We start from the raw sequence: 19,034 nt of genomic DNA, 5'->3' as shown, positions 1-19,034 counted from the left end.
GTTCTCACTCATAAGAGGGAGTTGAACAATGAGAACACATGGACACAGGGAGGGGAACATCACACACCAGGCCTGTTGGGCGTTGTGGAACAAGGGGAGGGAGAGCATTAGAACAAATACCTAATGCATGCAGGGCTTAAAACCTAGATGACGGGTTGATGGGTGCAGCAAACCACCATGGCACATGTATACCTATGTAACAAACCTGCACAATCTGCATATGTATCCCAGAAGTTAAAGTAAATAAATAAATAAGAAAACTATGTGCCAGGCATTTTCCCCTCATGATCTATTTACTGCCCACGTCTGCCGTCTGCCCATGTCACATAATAGGCAAGTGAGGGAGCCAGGATCTGGAACCAGGTTATCTTATTTCCAAGTCTATGTTTATACCATATACCAGTTACTAGGTTTGAGTGTGAATAAATGGAACAGAGAGAGTTTGCTCTTGGAGTTCAGAGGAGAGAGAGCTGTGGGCTGGAGAGGTAAGTGAAGGCTTCATGAAGCCTTGGATTATTACTTGGAAGTTATTGGATTAGTTCTTTTATTCCCCAGTATTCTAATATGTTTTTCCACGTTCTTATTGATTGATTGATTGATTTTTTTTTTTTTTTTTTTGAGACGGAGTCTCGCTCTGCCACCCAGGCTAGAGTGCAGTGGCGCTATCTCGGCTCACTGCAAGCTCCGCCTCCCGGGTTCATGTCATTCTCCTGCCTCAGCCTCCTGAGCAGCTGGGACCACAGTTGCCCACCACCGCGCCCACCACCGCGCCCGGCTAATTTTTCGTATTTTTAGTGGAGACGGGTTTCACCGTGTTGGCCAGGATGTTCTTGATCTCCTGACCTGGTGATCCGCACGCCTCGGCCTCCCAAAGTGCTGGGATTACAGGCGTGAGCCAGCAAGCCCGGCCTTAATTTTATTTTTTAATATGTAAAACATTAGCATGCTTCCAAAAGTCAAAACTGTATATAAAAGTCTATCCAGAGAAGGGCCACTTCTTCCCCTGTCCTCTTCACCACCCCCCAACCCTTTGTAGGCAACAGTTTTATTGATCTGGTTGGTTCTGCTTTGTGTGTCTAGTACTTTTTACTTTTAGGAATAGGGTCTCACTCTGTCGCCCAGGGTGGGGTGCAGTGGTGTGATCAAAGCTCACTGAAGCCTTGAATTTAATTTTTTATTTAATGCTTGCCATTGTGTATATTATATATTGAGTGCTTGATTTTTTCTTCCTTTAAAGAGTATTGGTTTTGTTCTGGCAGACGTATAAGTTACCTGTTGATTATCTTGATCATTTTGATACTTGTTAGTATGTTTTATCAGAGCAGTTCTGAAGTACTGTTTACTCCAGGACTAGTTTAGCCCTACTACTGAGGCATGACCTTTCTCATAGGCTCTAGGGAATATCCCCATGTTTAGTGCAACCTTTACTCTCTGATCATTGGAATTCAGATGTCTCCCAGCTGTTTGCTCTGGGAATTGTTGGTTCACAGCTTGTTGGTTGTTCTTCGCTTGGCCTCATGGAGTTTCTCCCTACATATGCATGGCTTATTCAGCCATGAATTCAGAGGGATCTTATATAGACTTCCGGTGCTTTTTCCTGAATTTTTTAAAATAAGAGATACATCTATGTTTTATTTTCCCTTCTTTCTTACACAAAATTAGCACACCATATATATGGTTTTGTCCTTCGCTTTTGTTTAGCTTTTAAAAATTTAGCTGTATATCCTGGAAATGACTCTACATCAGCTCATGGGAAATTTCCATAATTCCTTTCTACATGTCATCCAACTCTGTGGTACTTTGCCTCACAAATTCCAGCCACCTCAGCTTCCATGATCTCTGCCTTCTCAACTCAGCAAGAAGGCCATGCCCAGCTTCGGTTCCTCCACCCGTACAATGGTCTGGGGAGCACTTTTAGGCTGAAAGCAGGGGAAGAGTAGGCTCACCTCACCTGTTTTTCTTTTCTAGGGACGCATTCCTATGCTGCCGATTATCCAATGTCTTAAAACATGTGTTTCATACATTGTGTCTAGTTGGCTAGTTGTTTATGCTGGGAATGCAAGTCCATTGCCGGTTCATCCATCCTGGGCAACATGGCCAAAAAGAAATTTTGATTTTTTTTTTTTTTTTTTTTTTTTTTTTTTTTTTTGAGACGGAGTCTCGGTCACCCAGGCTGGAGTGCAGTGGCCGGATCTCAGCTCACTGCAAGCTCCTCCTCCCGGGTTCACTCCATTCTCCTGCCTCAGCCTCCCGAGTAGCTGGGACTACAGGCACCCGCCACCTCGCCCGGCTAGTTTTCTGTATTTTTTTAGTAGAGACGGGGTTTCACCGTGCTAGCCAGGATGGTCTCGATCTCCTGACCTCGTGATCCGCCCGTCTCGGCCTCCCAAAGTGCTGGGATTACAGGCTTGAGCCACCGCGCCCGGCCCAAAAAGAAATTTTGCACGCATAACTGAATTGCTTAATTTTGTTCAGCTAAGTGGGGTTCCTTCTTCCAAATGAGCTCCTTTTGCACATAGTCAGAATGATGGGAAAAATCTTGCACATATTCTCTGGCAACTTTTATATAATTCATTACCTTAAAACCAGTCTTAGCTCAAACCCCTTATCCCTACTTGTCTTGAGCTTCCTGATCTGAGGTTGAGCTGCCCAGTGTCTGGCCTGCATCCCGTTTTCAGAGGCCTGTCCTGTTCTTCTGGTCCCAGCTTGTCGCTCAGCTCTGTTCCCTGCCCTGCTTAACTTTTGAAGTCTTCCGTTCAGATTACATATTCTCTATACATAGCAAACGCTTATGTAGTACTTTCTTTTTCTTCTTGGGATACATGTGCAGAATGTGCAGGTTTGTTACATAGGTACACACGTGCCATGGTGATTTTTCACTCTGAGTGCTGCATGGCTCTGAGATTGTTGTGTCCTTACAAAAGGTGTTCCCTAAAATGGCCTGTCCTGGCTTTCTACTTTCAGAAAAGTCCCTGCTGCCCACAAATCCTGCCTTGCGAGAGCCAAGTGACCTACTTTCACTGCCTTGAATGTTAGAATTTCTAGCCACCACCCCTTAAATTCTGGAACATCCCCACCCACTCTCCTCATCAGCAAGTCATACTATGACATGAATTAGGACTCGCTGAGTCTTTGCTCGCTAGCAGTTGTGGATATGGTATGCTCTGGGCATCCAGGAAGTGTCGAGTCCCTGGGCACAAAGACAGACATTAACCATGTCCCCAGCTTCCAGCAAGTGGGTGTTCAGTTTCTTGTAAGAACTCTTATTATTATTATTATTATTATTATCAACACTATAGTAACAAAGAGGTCTCTTCACCCCTAGATACTTCAAAGCTCTTTTCTTAGAAACAAGGATATTCCCTATCAAAATAAGTAAATTAACATTCAAATGTCATCAATTGCCTTGATTATATTCATTATGACTATTTTCCCCCAATGTGCGGATCCAATCCAAGATTATGCATGACCTTGAGTAGTCACTTCTTTAGCCTCTTTTAACCTGGAGTTTTCACAGAGGTGTTGATCAATCCCATTGCTCTATTCACGACAGCCCTGCTTCCGTGCTCTCAGTCATGGAGAAAGAACTCAGCTAAATAAATATTCCTGTGCAAGACCTTCCCTGGCATGGCAGAGGGGATGGTATTGAGGTACTTGATTAATGTCAGTGCCTATATGGTGTCTGAATGGCCAGGGTATCATGTACTAGAGCTAAGAAAAATAAATTATGTATTTGCCAAACCTATTTGGGAACAAACTCATACCTTAGAAGCTTATTTATTTCCACTTGGCAAAGGTATGTGCTGCCACTGAGGACAGCAGTCATACCAAAGTTAGCTTAAAGATTTTTTTCGTTCTTACTCCCCCTTCCCTTCCTTCCTTCCATTCTTCTTCCCTTTCTTTTCGTTCTCATCTCACTCCCCCTTTGCCTGGTAGTTATTTGAGCTGAAAGACCATCCTATAAATATCTTAACTGAATAATAACATCCAAGCGGTTCTCTGAAATGAGAAGCCCACAGTTAGGCTGGTTCTGCCAGCCAGGGGCTATTTTAACCATCACAGAACTGAGACAGTCTCACATTCTGTAGCTGATATCAAATATATTAAAATGCTCATACATGTCATGTAAGTTTTTTGAATGTATTTTTATAATTATGTTTTTGAAATTATTTGGTTATAAGTTACTTATTTATTATAGGATTGCTTGTAATTTCTGGAAAATCCTTGTGCATTCCCTGGAAATCTTGTGATGTGAGAAAATCTAACCCTAAATTGTGTTCAAATGCAATGGAAATTTCAACACATAATAAAGAAACAATAAAGTTGACTTAATAAAGTTGAGATAGCTTACAGATATTCAGATTTTAATTCTTTTAGTTTTTGCAAATTCCCTGCAATATTTAGCTGCATTTTGTATTTGTTGTTGTTTTGCAAGGGGTTTAAGTGTTCTTATTGTCCTCCAACTCCCCACCCCGCCAAAAGACGGAGTAGCCTCAAACACTATGCCTATGGGCCACATGGGTAGAACGCCCTGACTAGTTGGAGTCATCGTTATGCTATTACCACCTGTGTGTTCCTCGATGAGTACTTATCTCTCTGTTTCAGCATCACAGGAGCTGTGTGACCAAGGAAGTAGCACTGTATCTAAGGATGATAAAAGTCCATGAAACATGATAATAATTTTTACTTGTACAATACCATCCACTAAATACTTTCACATACTTGACCTCATATAATTCATTGTGGTCATCAGATATAACTGAGAAGGCTTGTGTGAGGTTTGACTTGCCCAGTTGACTGTGAGTGGTGTGGACCAAGGCACTTGCCTGTCGTGTTCACTATTGTATCCCCTGGGCTCAGAACATGGCCAGTCCAATATCCATCTACCCACCCACCTATATCCATCAACAGAATATTTATTGAGCATGTACTACATAGTGCTGAATAATGACTAGTGATGTTAATCTATCTTGGAGATTTTGGGGAGGGGGCATTTAGCACCATAAGTAGTTTATTTAGCATCCAAACACATAGCTTTCTTTTAAATTACACATTTTGTCTTATAAATTATGCCACTTATTTAAATTTTTAAAAATTTCATGAAAAAAGAATCCAGGTTCTGAGTAAAGTCCATCACAGTCCAAATGTGGGACCTTGTTGATCTAGGATAGTGGTTAACAGACAGAGTTAAGCATCAGGGTGTTGGATTCACTTCCACACTAAAATACTGAGCTTAGAGCCTGGAACAAATGATTTAACTTCTTTAGACTGCAGTTTTCTCACTTTCAAAATGCAAATAATAACTGCATTATTGGCCTCATGGGCTTTTCGGAGATTCATGAGGTTATGAATATGTGATTTATGAACTGTGAAGAGCAATACATAATTGTAAGAAAATATAATTATGATGATGATCGGGATCATTATGGGAAGAGAAGACAAGACAAAATTAACTGTAAAGTGTTTTATAAAATTCAGATACCAGATTAAATAAAAATAATAAATACACCATAGGAAAGTGAAGGATGGAAGAAACATTTTAAAGAGTAAAGAGTGATAGAAACATAATATCCTCCTCTATTTCAATAAACAAGGAATGACCTGTAATTTGGAGTACAAAATCAGGACATCATTTATGATTTAACAAGCTTCCATAATTTCCTAAAGCAAATATTTAGATTCTAGACTCAATGATGCCATGGAACTGTTACTCCCTAGAAAAATTTGGGCCACAATTAATGGAGACTGAAAAGAAGCTTGTACATTCTGCTTTGCAATCTTGTTGATTATGCCAATCTCTTTGCAGAATTGCTCTGTTGATGTAGATATTTAACTGTAATCTGAGCCTCATTTGCTTATGCCTGTAGAAGGAAGTGATGGGTTCCCACTATCTCACTTTGCAAAGGCTCAAAAAGATGGATTTACTAGGTTAGCAATACCCAATGTATCAAAGAGTCAAGGAACCATATCCAATCAAATCAACACCCTGGTAGGCCTGGCACCCAAATCTCTGTCTCAGTCCATATATAGCACCCACTGTGGGCTAGGATTCAATGTAGGATTTGAGAGGAGAGAGATGGTAGAAAAGGATAAGATTTAAATCACAATGAAGTAGATAATGTAGGCACTCCTAAAAGAGAGTCAGATAGCCAAACAGTCCTTTGCCATTGCTCATTGGGCTTTGTGAACTTAGGAACTCCAAAGAAAAGAGGAAAAGACTGGGTTCCATCATAGTTTCAGAGCTCAAAGGCCTCACCCCACTGTTCTTACTTTCCCCCTTTTTATGTTATGTTATGTTATGTTATGTTATGTTATGTTATGTTATGTTATTTTTGACACAGGATCTCACTCTATTGCCCAGAAGGGAGTAACTGAAGGGGCGTGATCTTGGCTCACTGCAATCTCCACCTCCCAGGCACAAGTGATCCTCCCACCTCAGCCTCCCAAGTAGGTGGGACCACAGGCGTACGCTTCCATGCCTGGCTAATTTTTGAATTTTTTATATAGACGGGATTTCACCATGTTGCCCAGGCTGAATGATTCCACCTCTTCTAAAGGGCAGAGCCCTCTTTTGGCTTTGACTTCTCTTCACCAAAGCCCCTTGGTTTGAATTCCTGATGAAACCAATGTGACATTGCTTTGCTCTGTTAAAATGCATTAGCAAATGTGGAAACATGAAAAGATTTAGCACCATTAAGCACACTGCTTTGTGATAATCTGATATGAACTTACCTCCTCGACTCTTCTGTGAACTCCATGAAAGCAGAACACTGTCTTTTCTATCCTGGTGTCTCTGCTTCTAGCCAGGTCCTGGAACCTAGTTAGTATTCAGGAGGTGGTGGTTGAATTGAATTTGAAATTGTTGAGCCCTCTCACTTCACAGTTGTGGGAGCATGAGAACCAGGCCAGGGTTGGCACACAGGTCTCATTCTACTCATTAGGGAGCCATCTGGAGTAGATGAAGCACAGAGACAGCAAGTTCAAGTCCTGGCTTTACACTAAATTAGGTTAGTTATTCTACATCTCAGACCCTCAGTCTCTTCATCTGTAAAATTAGATTAATCATACTTTTTTTTCCATGATGTTTTTACAGATTAGGAATACTAAAGTAAAAGAAATAGGAACTGAATAAATTGTATGTATCATCCTTATTACCCTCTGCCTCCATGTTTGTTTCTGGTCACCAGATATAGCCTCCTCATTCTTTTACGGAAAGTAACTTGCCCCCATCCCCTGATGGGGCCTCCCAAACCTTCAGGCTGGTCAGGTTGAAACCCATGGTACTTGATCTCTGGAGGCAGAAAGTGACAGGAATCTGTGGCTCCAGGTCAGCTGTAGCCAGTGTGGATCCTGCATTTGAACTCCCACACTCACCCCTGAGTTGTAGCCCTGGTTCTGGTCAATGGCTTTGGCTTCCCATCCCAGTTCCAGCATCTCGAAATTAAGAGGCAGAAGGAAACATAGATTTCGTATTCCCCCCTTGCCCACACTGCAGAGATCCTTGATACAAGATCTCAAATTCCCTACAAAATACTTCCACTAACAGAATCACCTCCAGCCCATGCCTCTCTGCTCCCAGAGGCAGCCCCATCCCATTCTTGGTCAGTCCTGATTGTAAACAGGATTTTCCTTTAATTATGAAAACCACTGCCCTTGAAAGACCATCCATTGGTCCTAGTTCTGCTTTTCTTTTTTTTTTTGCTTTAAAAAAAAATTTTTTTTTTGAGTCAGGTTCACGCTCCCACCCAGGCTAGAGTGCAGTGGTGCGATCACGGCTCACTGCAGCCTCGACCTCCTGGGCTCAAACTATCCTTCCACCTCAGCCTCCAGAGTAGCTGGGACTACAGGCACGCTTAACTGTACCCAGCTAATTTTTTTATGTTTTGTTGAGACGAGGTCTCACTATGTGGCCCAGGCTGGTCTCAAACTCCTGAGCTCAAGTCATTCTCCTGCCTCAGCCTCCCAAAGTGTTGATATTACAGGCATGAGCCACCATGCCTGGCTCTAGTTTTGCTTTCTACAGCCACATAAAACATAACATTTAATCTCCAAAATGATACCACAAGTCTCTAAAAGATGGTAGTCATTCCTCCCATTATCTCTTTGGCACATGGGATGAAAAATTACCATGTAAACTTCACAAAGACACATGTTTTTCAGTTTTACCTAAATGGGTGCCTTGCACATAGCAGGTGCTCAATAAATATTTGCCAAATGAATAAATAAATGGGCCCCTATTATGTGCTTTATAATTCACTATCTCTAGTTCTCACAAGCTCTCTAGGAAGAAATTACTAATCCCATTTTATAGATATTATTTTGCATGTAAAGTAGGATCTTCTCTTCTGTATTCATCTTTATTTCATCTGTAATGTCAATTCTCCTTTTAAAATGCAGATAGAAGCAAGTGCTTTTTCTTAAAAATCCTTTAATAAATACATTTTACTTCTAAAAAATTACTGGTACTCTTACTTATTAAATCGAGCCAATAGGCCTAGACACTGATACTATGGTCATGGCGGAGGGGGCGGCGTGCTGAGGCAGAACAGGCTGGGCACAGGATTTTTATAATTGGCCTGATGAATCCTTTGAAGAAATAGACAGTACACTAGCTGTTCAACAGTATATTCAACAGAACATAAGAGCAGATTGCTCCAATATTGACAAAATTCTTGAACCATCTGAAGGCCCAGATGAAAGTTAGAGAAGTATGGACATTTAAGGCAATTCTGCCTTGAGCTAAATGGACTTCTTGTCAAACTTCAGAGTGAATGCCATCCAGATACTTGCACTCAAATGACAGCAACTGAACAATAGATTTTTCTTTATGCTGCTCATAAAACTCCAAGAGTGTCCTGCTATAGCCTATACTAGACACACACTTGATGGCGCTCCATGTCTTCTGAATGGCAATAAATATTTTCCCAGCAGGGTTAGCATAAAGGAATAATCTGTAGCAAAACTAGGATCAGTATGCCTTAGGATTTACAGGATATTTTTGCATGCTTATTTTCAAAATTGGCAGATATTTGATGAATATGAAAATGAAATATTTTTGTGTCATTGGTTTACTAAATTTGTGATGAAATAGATGAAATATAATTTGATGTCCTGTGATAACCTGATTATACCAATATTAGAAGAGGAAGTACAGAATTCAGTTTCTGGGGAAAGTGAAGCAAGAAGGGAATCATATGGAAAAATGTACTGATCACCTATCTAACATGAATTATGTACTGTATATATCATTTTAGACACATCAATCATGTATCCATATTATAGCTTCTTCATTAGTAGTATAATCCATATTATAGCTACTTCATGTATAGTATAGCTGGGTTATACGTGTATTGTATGGGTTATACATGTATTATACATGTTATACATGTATTGTATGCTGGGTTTGCCTTTTAAAATGGGAAATACTTTTTAAGTTATTCATAAGCTGTATATTCACCAGTGTGGCACCCATGGTTTTAAAATAAGATTAGTATTATCTGTTTATAATACCTGTTAATAAAATAATTTACAGTTTGGTAAAATTGCTGCTAAACAATCATTGGATCACAATCCTCATCAAACAAACCCATCTATAAAAAAAATTGAGTGAGAGCTTGAGGTTTCACACAAGCCATTTACTAAAGAGGTAGAAATGTTTTTCTTTGGTTTTACCCTGAGTTTAGATATCCTAAAAAATTCTACAGTACGTAGTTTTGTCTTACCTGTTAACTTTCCTCAAATGAGATAAACTGTTTTAAAATTCTGTTTATAGTTTTTGATATGCATATATAATTATGTATATCTAAATACAAATGCAAATGAAGCAAGAGTAATACTTAAATAATTTTACTGTGCTACATAAAGAACATACTTGGAAAGGATTTACCTTTCTGCAACAACAGACTGGTGCATACAGGATGATGATAATGATAAGGCACATAAATGACGTTCCCACTGGAAACCTGCCCTGTCCACTCCTTCTCACTTCCCTTAACCTTATCCTCAAACTACCTTAGCTGAGAAGCTTTTCACCAGACTGTGAGTTAGTGGTGGCTTATACCTATTTATATTTGTATCAATTGCTTGCAGATTATACCTCATATTAGCAATTACATTACACTACAAGAAAATGTATTTGCATAGGGTCTTGCTTATCTTTGGTTTGCAAAATCGTTCTTCTTAGAAAACAGTCCTTAAAATAGTTGGACTCTTTCTGTTAGTAATATTAATCTTTCATTTAACCAGCTAGCCAGCATTAAATAAAATTGAAGAAATACTGTAGTATTTATTTTACACCCCCTCCTTACAAAGTTTGTGTTTGAATTATGTGCACGTGGGAGATTATTAGCAATAATTCATAGGTTCCAAGGGTGTTGATGAATAGTCATACATTTTTTGGACTTTGTTTTAATTCATTGTGGTAAGACTGATTCAAATGCAGATTTATCAGTCTTATAATCTATTGAATGCCATTTTTTATAAAGCACTGGAGATCTTATTGCCAAACTGATTGTAATGAGGCACTAAGGCTGGAAACATTGTACATGTTGTGAAGAAAGTATTTAAATTCAACTTTTGAACAGATTTAACAAACATGAGGAACTTTTTATATTTAAAAGGGTTATTTTGAAATGAAGATGAAAATGTATTCATCTTAATTGTTTTTTTCAAATTTCAGGGAATAATTTATACCATCTTTTGAGACAAGAATGTACAGCAAAAGTGTGGGGAACAGTAGTATACTGAGAGTGTGTGTATATATCGTGTATGCCTTTCCAAACCTGCCAGTCCTTTTGGCTTTCAACAGTGCTCACCAGCCACAGTCATTACTGTTCCCCATCCCACAATTAGCTTTTAAGAAGCATTATGTTCATAGTGAAAGGAATGTAGACTTTGAAATGGATTTATGGATTTATATTCATGTCACTATAAACCAATGGAAATGGTAATTTTTAAACAAACTTATTAATATTGAGAGACTAAACTAAGTTGATAAATTATATATAGCAGTGTAGCTGTTTTCTCTCTCTAAAAAAATTGAGCCAATGGCTTTTTTCTTATTGAAAAAGGTTTTGGATTAATAATGCATGTTGCACTGAATGTCTTGGTTCTGCTCTAATTGGTGCAGGTGGCCTGGACCCAGAGTTCTGCAGAGTGTCAGGTCTGTGATGCTGGCTGGGCCTCTTGCTGGCTTTCTACAGAAACTCAAAGATTTTTCTTGCTATTTGGATGATGCTTAAGTGTCTGGACCAGCGAGTCATAGCCTCAGCTACCCAGAAGGAGCCAAGAAGTCTGGGTCTGACTGAGGCCTATGGAGCGCTGACTTGTTATATGGGTGAGAGCATGGGACTCCCGCCCAGAAGCATTCAGCATTCCTAATTGGCTTTTTCAAGACACAGCATTGCCTGTAAGTCATCCTGTGCCACCAGATTACCTGGCACCACTCCAGTAGGATGTTAACAGAGGGAAGAAAGTAAAGAGTGGGCAAAGTTAAAAATAGCACAAAGAAAAAAAGTAAGAGAACAAACTTGAAAGAAGGATTTCACCACCATCATTAATAGCATGTATTGATTACCACTAAGTGTTTGGGTCATTTTGCACATTGCTCACTCTCATTCAAAGACACTGTCTTTGGAAGCCCCTCTGTGCAAATGGGAGAAGGTGCGGAAAGGATCAAACTAAAAGCAAATTCAAAGCAACCACGAGTTGCCCAGGAGCATTTGGGAAACAGTCGTAAGTTAAATAAACCACTAGAGGGCAATCCAAGAATTAGCAAAAGTCAGTCCAGCTGGCAAAGAAGATGCCTTGGGGAAAGTTTTTTTTAAAGTACATTTTCCAACACATGAAGAAATCTGAGATCGTTTAGTCTGAATCTACAGAACAAGGTGATATTTCAAAATTTTGATTTATTTTTTCAAGTTTCATGTTGATTTAGAAAGGAAAAGTCTTCCTCAATTGTCAGAAACACTTATTAAACACAAATTGATCAGAATCATGTTATAATGAAAAACAATGGTTGCAACAGTAGTGTGTCTTAAAAATTTAGATCCCCCCCAGGCACTCAAGAAACTTCTGAATGTTGGCCATTCAAAATAGATTTCAATTAATGATACATATGATGTGGCACAGCATAAAGGAAATCTGAAAATCATGTGTGATTTGATTCATTTACACATGCTAATCTATTTGGTTAGCATGTGTAAATGAATCAAATCACACATGATTTTTTTTACAGTTGTACTGATGATACAAAGTTTTTGGGTATGTAATACAGCTTTGCAGATATGTGCACATATTTTTTTCTGGTATATCTTCTTTGCAGGTAATTTAGTATGTGCTCATCAGTTGCTAACAGGGATTAAATCAAGGATTAAGCATCTTGATCAAGGATCAAACATCTCTTGTTCTGTATTTATCTTCCCTGAGGCTCTGTCTCCCAATCTGGAGGCATGGTTAGTTGCTACATTCTTGGTAGTCTCATGGCACCTTGCTATTAGTAGAATCAGAGCATGAACTCCCAAGGCAGACTACTAAAATATGGATCCCATTTCTAGCTGTGTGTTTTTGGCAAGTTACCTTGTTTCAATTAGCTGCTCTCTGTCATAGATACAAAATCAATGCCTACTTCATAGGTTTGTAGTGGGAAGTGAATGAATTAATACATGTAAATCATTCATAAAAGTATCTGGCACATAACAGGTACTCAAGACATGCTTGTTGGTTTCATAAATGAATGATCTGAACATAATGTAAATTCATTACAAGAACAAGTTCATGAAGAAACTGCAGGATTCTTGGATGGATTTTCACTGGCTATAAAAAGTCAACTGGCCAGTGGCAAACAGGAGAGCTGAATAGTGATACTCTTGAAAAGAAACTCTAATTGGTGTTCAGGTCCGCTAGACAAGCCTCTTTGTCTTACGTCCAGAATACAGTGACAAGCCATGAGCCAGAAATATAGGTGTTTCAATAAAAGTATGGAATTTTGTCTCAAAAATGTCAGTCAGCCATTTGGAAAAGTTCTATCTGTAGTCACATAATTTCTCGCTTTGTTTTTGTCTTTTCAACTATAGCTATCTAAAGAGTTTAAAAATAGGCACACCATTAACTTAATTCTCTGGACAGATTGACACATTTCAAAAGAAAAAGTTTTTAAAGCAGTATCTAAAAGAAACACCATATAAAAAGTTACAGGAAGTTCCAGAGTCAAGAAAAACATGATCCAAAACATACTATACATGAAATAGAAAGCATGAGGGAAACAGAAGCTCAGTTAGAAGGTAATTTAAAAAATCACAAAAAAGGCTTTCTTGCCCCTCAAAAACTATATTTTCAAGGAAAAATAGGCCATTTGAAAAAATATAGAATGTAAATAAATCTGATCACAACTATAAATGTCCAGATTTTTAGACTCAAACATGATCATTATGTATTATTCTTTTACAAAAGTGAGTCTTATAAATAATTAGATTTTCAAGTTAAATTTTTTTGCAGATGAATCTTCATAGGATTTTACAATTTTCAAGAACTCAGACAAATAGAGTGAAGAGAATTTGGGACACTAAACAGCTTGAAGAACAAAACGAAGCATAAAGAGGCTGATCGGTAAAGATATAATGAAGGAATTGAATGAATTCTTCCTGATATTATGTTATACTCTATGAACACATTTTTTTTTTCTGTGAGAGTAGAAAGGCAAAATGGTGGCATTTCTATTCCAACTCTGTGTTCAGCTGGTCTGGAAATCATCCTGGAGTAGTAAAACCTGTCACTTTAAAAAAACAGTGTCCTTATGTCCCAGAATGCCTTATCCACAGAGGATATTAGTCATGCTTGGGGCTATAGTAGTTTACCAAACATGGCATTTTCCATCAGGGAACTGGATGTGGAGCAAGTATTAATAAATCCAAGAAAGGAAATGTAATAATCAGGCAGGATGGTAACTCAAAGATTTATTAAAATGTATGGGAAACACTCAACTTATTCAATTTACAAAGTGGCAATTCCATTGTACTGAGGCCAAGATATTTTGTGGAGACAGTAGTTACTGAGCCTCATCACCCTGGGAGGTACAGCAAGAGTCATGACTACAGTGACCTCAAAAGGAGAAGACACATAAACAACCCTGAGCACAGGGATGTATCTCAGTCATCTCTGCAGCCCCAGTGTGAACACAGTGACTGGCACCGAGGTGGGCTTGAGGACATTTGCTGAATGAATAACTGACTGATTGACTAATTGAAGAGATGGAGGAAGGGCAACCTAGCTAGAGGGTAGAAGAGCTTGAACGATGAGAGAGGGTTGAAAACACAGATGCGTTTGGTGCAACTTGGCTAGATGCCAGGTTATGTGACTCTGGAAAGCAATGGGGGATAAATCTGATCACTATATTGGATGGGTCATGGATTCAAGGCTAAGAAAACTAAACTTCTCTAGTAACCAGCATCTAGTCAATAGGAAACATAGGGGAGGGGCCTGATCATGTCTTTGCTTCAGAACATGTCTTGGGCAGGTGTGGGTGAGCGGGGAGGCTCAGAATCCGATTTGGAATCTGCTGTCATAGTTAAAGGAGAAAAATCAAGGTGAAATCAGGGCAGTGGCAGGGGAGCTGGAGAGGAGGTGATAGATAGCACTGAACTCTAGCTTGTTGCCTGTGAGAAGTGGGAGAGGATCTCTGTCATGACAGGTCAAGACAGACAGACACTCATTTTCTCACAAATAATTCCTGTGCTAGACCATGGGATAGATAAAGGAAGACAGAGAAGAACAGAACTCAGCCCCTGCTCTTGCAAGGCTCATAGTCTAGTAGGAGAGACAGACACATAAATAACAACAGCAATGTAACACATGCTAGAATAGAACAGAATACATACAAAACACCACAAGAGTTTTATTCTGGGATGTGTTTGGACCCAAGGAATATCCAAGCTCAAGTAATCCTAAGTCATCATTTTCTGGGTTATATAAACCATCTGGGATCATTCATTCAATCATCCATTTGAATAACATTATTTATTGAGAACCTACATGCCAGGCACTATACTAATTGTGGACACAACAGACAAAAACCTCCGTCCTCATGAAATTATATTCTAGTGGCAGAGGACAAATACATAAATATAACAGAGTTAGTGATAAGTGCAGAGCAGGACAAAAAAAAACAGGGAAGGACAATAAGAACTGCCCGAAGAAGAGGCTGAGGAGCATTGAACTTCAGAGAAGATAGCCAGGCAAGGCCATCCTGAGAAGACAGCTCATTGGATGGCAAGAATCGGCTGCTGTTCCCATGGCTGCTGCTCGGATTCTAGCCCCTTTGTCTGTTTATTTCATTTCCTGAGACTCTCCTCATTCTCTCCAAGGCAAACACTTCAGTCTTTCTTCACTGGATTGGAACTTGACACTTCTCAAAGCTGTTCTTGCTCTTTATGGAAGAGAGGGCCTTAGTCCTTTTAATAGCCCAAAGACAAGGGGCAGTGATAAATCAAGACTAAGAGAGCACTCAGTATTTTTACACACTTGATACACACATAGACAAATACCACACTGAAGAGTCACCCTGCACTTTCTGCCTCTCAGAAAACATTATTCCAGGCAGGAGGGGATGGCAGGGGGCCTCCCTGAGCCCATGTTTGCACCACCCCATTGATGCCTGGGTTCTTGCTCTTCTTGTGGGCACAGCTGTCACAAGTGTCCCTGAAGGATTCAGTTAATCAATCCCTCATTCACAGGCATGATAAGCATAGCTGGTGCACAGTGCCCCATGCTTGCATGGTGGGTGCACAGAGATACACAAGGCAAAGTTCTGCTTGTCATGAAAACAGCTGGGGCTTGGAGGACTAGACAGACTCCTCTCTGGTCTCCTGCCTTCCACCCCATCTTTCCCACCATAGCCAGAGGGACATTTCTAAACATAGCCTGAAGTGCAATCTGATCTTGTCCCACCCTTTGTCTCCCCTTCCTCAACTTGGCTTCCAACTTTTTTCTCTTGGTTTCTTTGAGGCTACATTTTCCTCTTTGTCCTCAACCTTATTGGTGGCTTCTTACCAGCTTCCTTACTGCCTCCTCCTCCTTCTCCTCCTCTTCCTTCTCCTCTTCTACTGAACCCTCCTCCTCTTCTACTAAATGTTGGTAGACTGGGACTCAGTCCTCAGCCTTCTTCTCCTCTCAAGCCTCATTCTCTCCCCAGGTGATATTATCTCTCTGTGGTTTAAATACCATCTACAAGTACATTTGAGATATTTCTACTGAGCTTCACAATCAGAGATCCTATAGTTCATTTGACATTGGCATTTGGGTGTCCGCTAGACAACTGAAACCTAACACTACTGACACAGGAATTCTTGGTTTTCATTTCCACAGCAGAATCTAATTCTCTTCCTTTAGTCTTTCTTATCTCAGCAAATGGCACCTGGAATTGCCTGGATGCTTAGGCCCCAAGCCAAGCAGTCATTCTTGATTCCCCCTTTACCACACCTATTCATGATGGCTCTACTTTCAAATATATACTCTTCCAGATATGACCACTATTCAATATCCTCTACTTCCATAGTCAAAGCCACTGCCATTTCTTACCTGGATTACTAGTTTTCCCCTTGCCACTGCCTAAAATCCATTCTCTATTTAGCATCCAAAGAGATATTGTAAAATATAAATGAGTTTCAGGGCTGCACTGTGATTTTTGTGGGCCCTAAGCACTTTTGGCTTCATAAGTCTCCTCCTCCATTGAAAATATTAAAAACTATATTTTATGACTGTTAATACAGAGATAAATATATTAACATTATATTAGCACATTTTATTAGGCTTAAAAATTCACTTTCTTCTTCTGATTTTAAAATAAGTTAAAATATTTCTGTGTGATGCCTAAAACTGCTGTGGGCCCCAGGCACTGTGCCCACTGTCCCTTCATGGATAAGTCGGTCCTGATGAGGCCCCACCAGGGCTCCTACTTAAAGTCCTTTGACTGTATCCCCCAGCAAGTAAGATGAATTAAAAAGACCTTACCAGAATCCTTAATTTCTGTATGAGCTGGCTGGACTCTAGCTTTTTGAACTCTTCCCCATCTATCTCTTAAACAGAATGAGTTTGCTACTGCCAGGGGCCCTTGCACTTCAGTTTGTTGAGGCTCAAACATATTCCCTCCCAAATGCTCAATGAGCCACTAACACACAGGTGTAGCAAGCCTATGAGTTTCTTGTGGGTTATGCAAATAGGAAACAAGATGACTGGGCTTGAAGCATCTTGCTGGCTGTGTACTTGAGAGAGCTATCTGGTAGATAAAGGTGCCCCCAAAAGCAGGAGACAGAGGGTTGTATCACCACAGGTAAGGGCTAAAGAGGGTAGAAGAGCTGGTGTTATCTGAGAAGCAGCAAGCAATGAAGAGAGAACCTCATCGCAGTGAGTCAGATAAAGATGCCTGTCTCCTTTCTCTCTTCCTCAGCTTCAACCGAGCCCACTGAGAAGCTATAACCCAGAAGACGGAGGATCTTTAAATCATATGGAGGGTTTAAATTTTAAACCACACTGCATTGGGATTTATTTGCCATAAGGAACTAGGCAACTATGGAATCAGTCTGCCCAACTCCAAGGCCATCATCTTCCCATACCAGGCTGCTATCTCAGCTCTTAATCCTGTTTACCCTTTTTTTAAAATTAAAAAAAAAATTTTTTTTGAGACAGAGTCTCACTCTGTTGCCTAGGCTGGAGTGCAGTGGCATAATTTTGGCTCATTGCAACCACCGACTCCTAGATTCAAGCAATTCTCCTGCCTTAGCTTCCCTAGTAGCTGGGACTACAGGCATGTGCCACCATGCCCGGCCAATTTTTGTATTTTTAGTAGAGATGGGGTTTCACCATGTTAGCAGGGCTAATCTGGATCTCCTCACCTCAAGTGATCCACCTTCCTCGGCCTCCCAAAGTGCTAGGATTACAGGCATGAGCCACCATGCCCAGCCAACCCCTGTTTACTCTTGTTCTGGAAGCTGGTTTATTTCCTCCTCCGGGGGGAACCCCAGACTAAAAACAGATGTGTTGTTGATCTTCCAGAAATGGCCCCATGTCTATGTATATACGATGACCCCATCCCATCGAAAGGATTTTTAAATGCCCTTCCCCTATTGGAGGCCCTCAGAATGCCGAGCCAGGCAAAGAAGGTATCACAGGAATCACAATGGAAGCCCAGAGAGGAGAAACACAGGGAGTTGCAGCCCCACCTTTGTTCCTAGATTAGCAAGGATGGCTGCCAGTCTGCACTCTATACAGTGCTTTGAAAGGTTAATAATTAGGTGACCAAACATGCTTGTTGGCCAAAACATACCTGGCTTACAGCTGCTGCCCCAGCTTCATTATTCATAGCATTCTCAAAAGAATCCCATTCTGAATAAATGAAATGGCTGCCTTATCAAACATCCATAGAAATCAATGGTTAGAGGCAACTTCAAGGTATACTTGAGCTGGTTCATGACAAGAACAAAGAAAGTGCAAACATGAATAGCAGCAGAACCCAGGCAAAGTAAGAAGGAAGCCCTTAGTGTTGGGGATCACTGTCAGAATTCCCTGGATGGCTGCCATTTACCCTTCAGTTAGCAGAAAGTAGCCTAGAGTCATCATTCCAGGACAGGCTTAGTCATCCTTAACAAGTTCTGAGTTAAAGACTTCCTGTAGGGTTTGTTAGGGAAAGAGTGATTCCTTGAATACATGATCCAGGCATCACCGGGTGTTTCCTATCTCCCCAAGCAGGTAGACTGAGCTACAAAAGAACAGGGAATTGGGAGCATGACCTTGAGATATTTCAATCCCTTTTTGGTCCAAAAACAATAAAAAGAAAGAATACACATACAACTCTGCCATTTACTGGCTCATATTTCTTTACCTCTTTAAGGCTATTTCCCCACCTTTTAAAAACACTATCTCCTTTCCAAAATTCAAAATTTAAAGTCTATGTAAAATATGTGTCCCCAGTTCTGCCACAAACTTCTGATTCTCAGCGACTGATAATTTTCAAATTTATTATTTCTAATTTCACGCTGTGAAGA

The 19,034-nt window shown here is 40.1% G+C and overlaps 1 pseudogene; it reads left to right on the top strand.

The window, feature by feature from the left end:
• Window positions 1-426: 426 nt before the first annotated feature.
• LOC100423819 (MOB-like protein phocein pseudogene) lies at window positions 427-9,083 on the top strand (annotated as a pseudogene).
• The last annotated feature ends 9,951 nt before the right edge of the window (window positions 9,084-19,034 follow it).

Source organism: Macaca mulatta, chromosome 14 (assembly GCF_049350105.2).
Source record: "Macaca mulatta isolate MMU2019108-1 chromosome 14, T2T-MMU8v2.0, whole genome shotgun sequence".
NCBI lineage: Eukaryota > Metazoa > Chordata > Mammalia > Primates > Cercopithecidae > Macaca > Macaca mulatta.
This window is presented reverse-complemented; position numbering and strand designations above follow the sequence as displayed.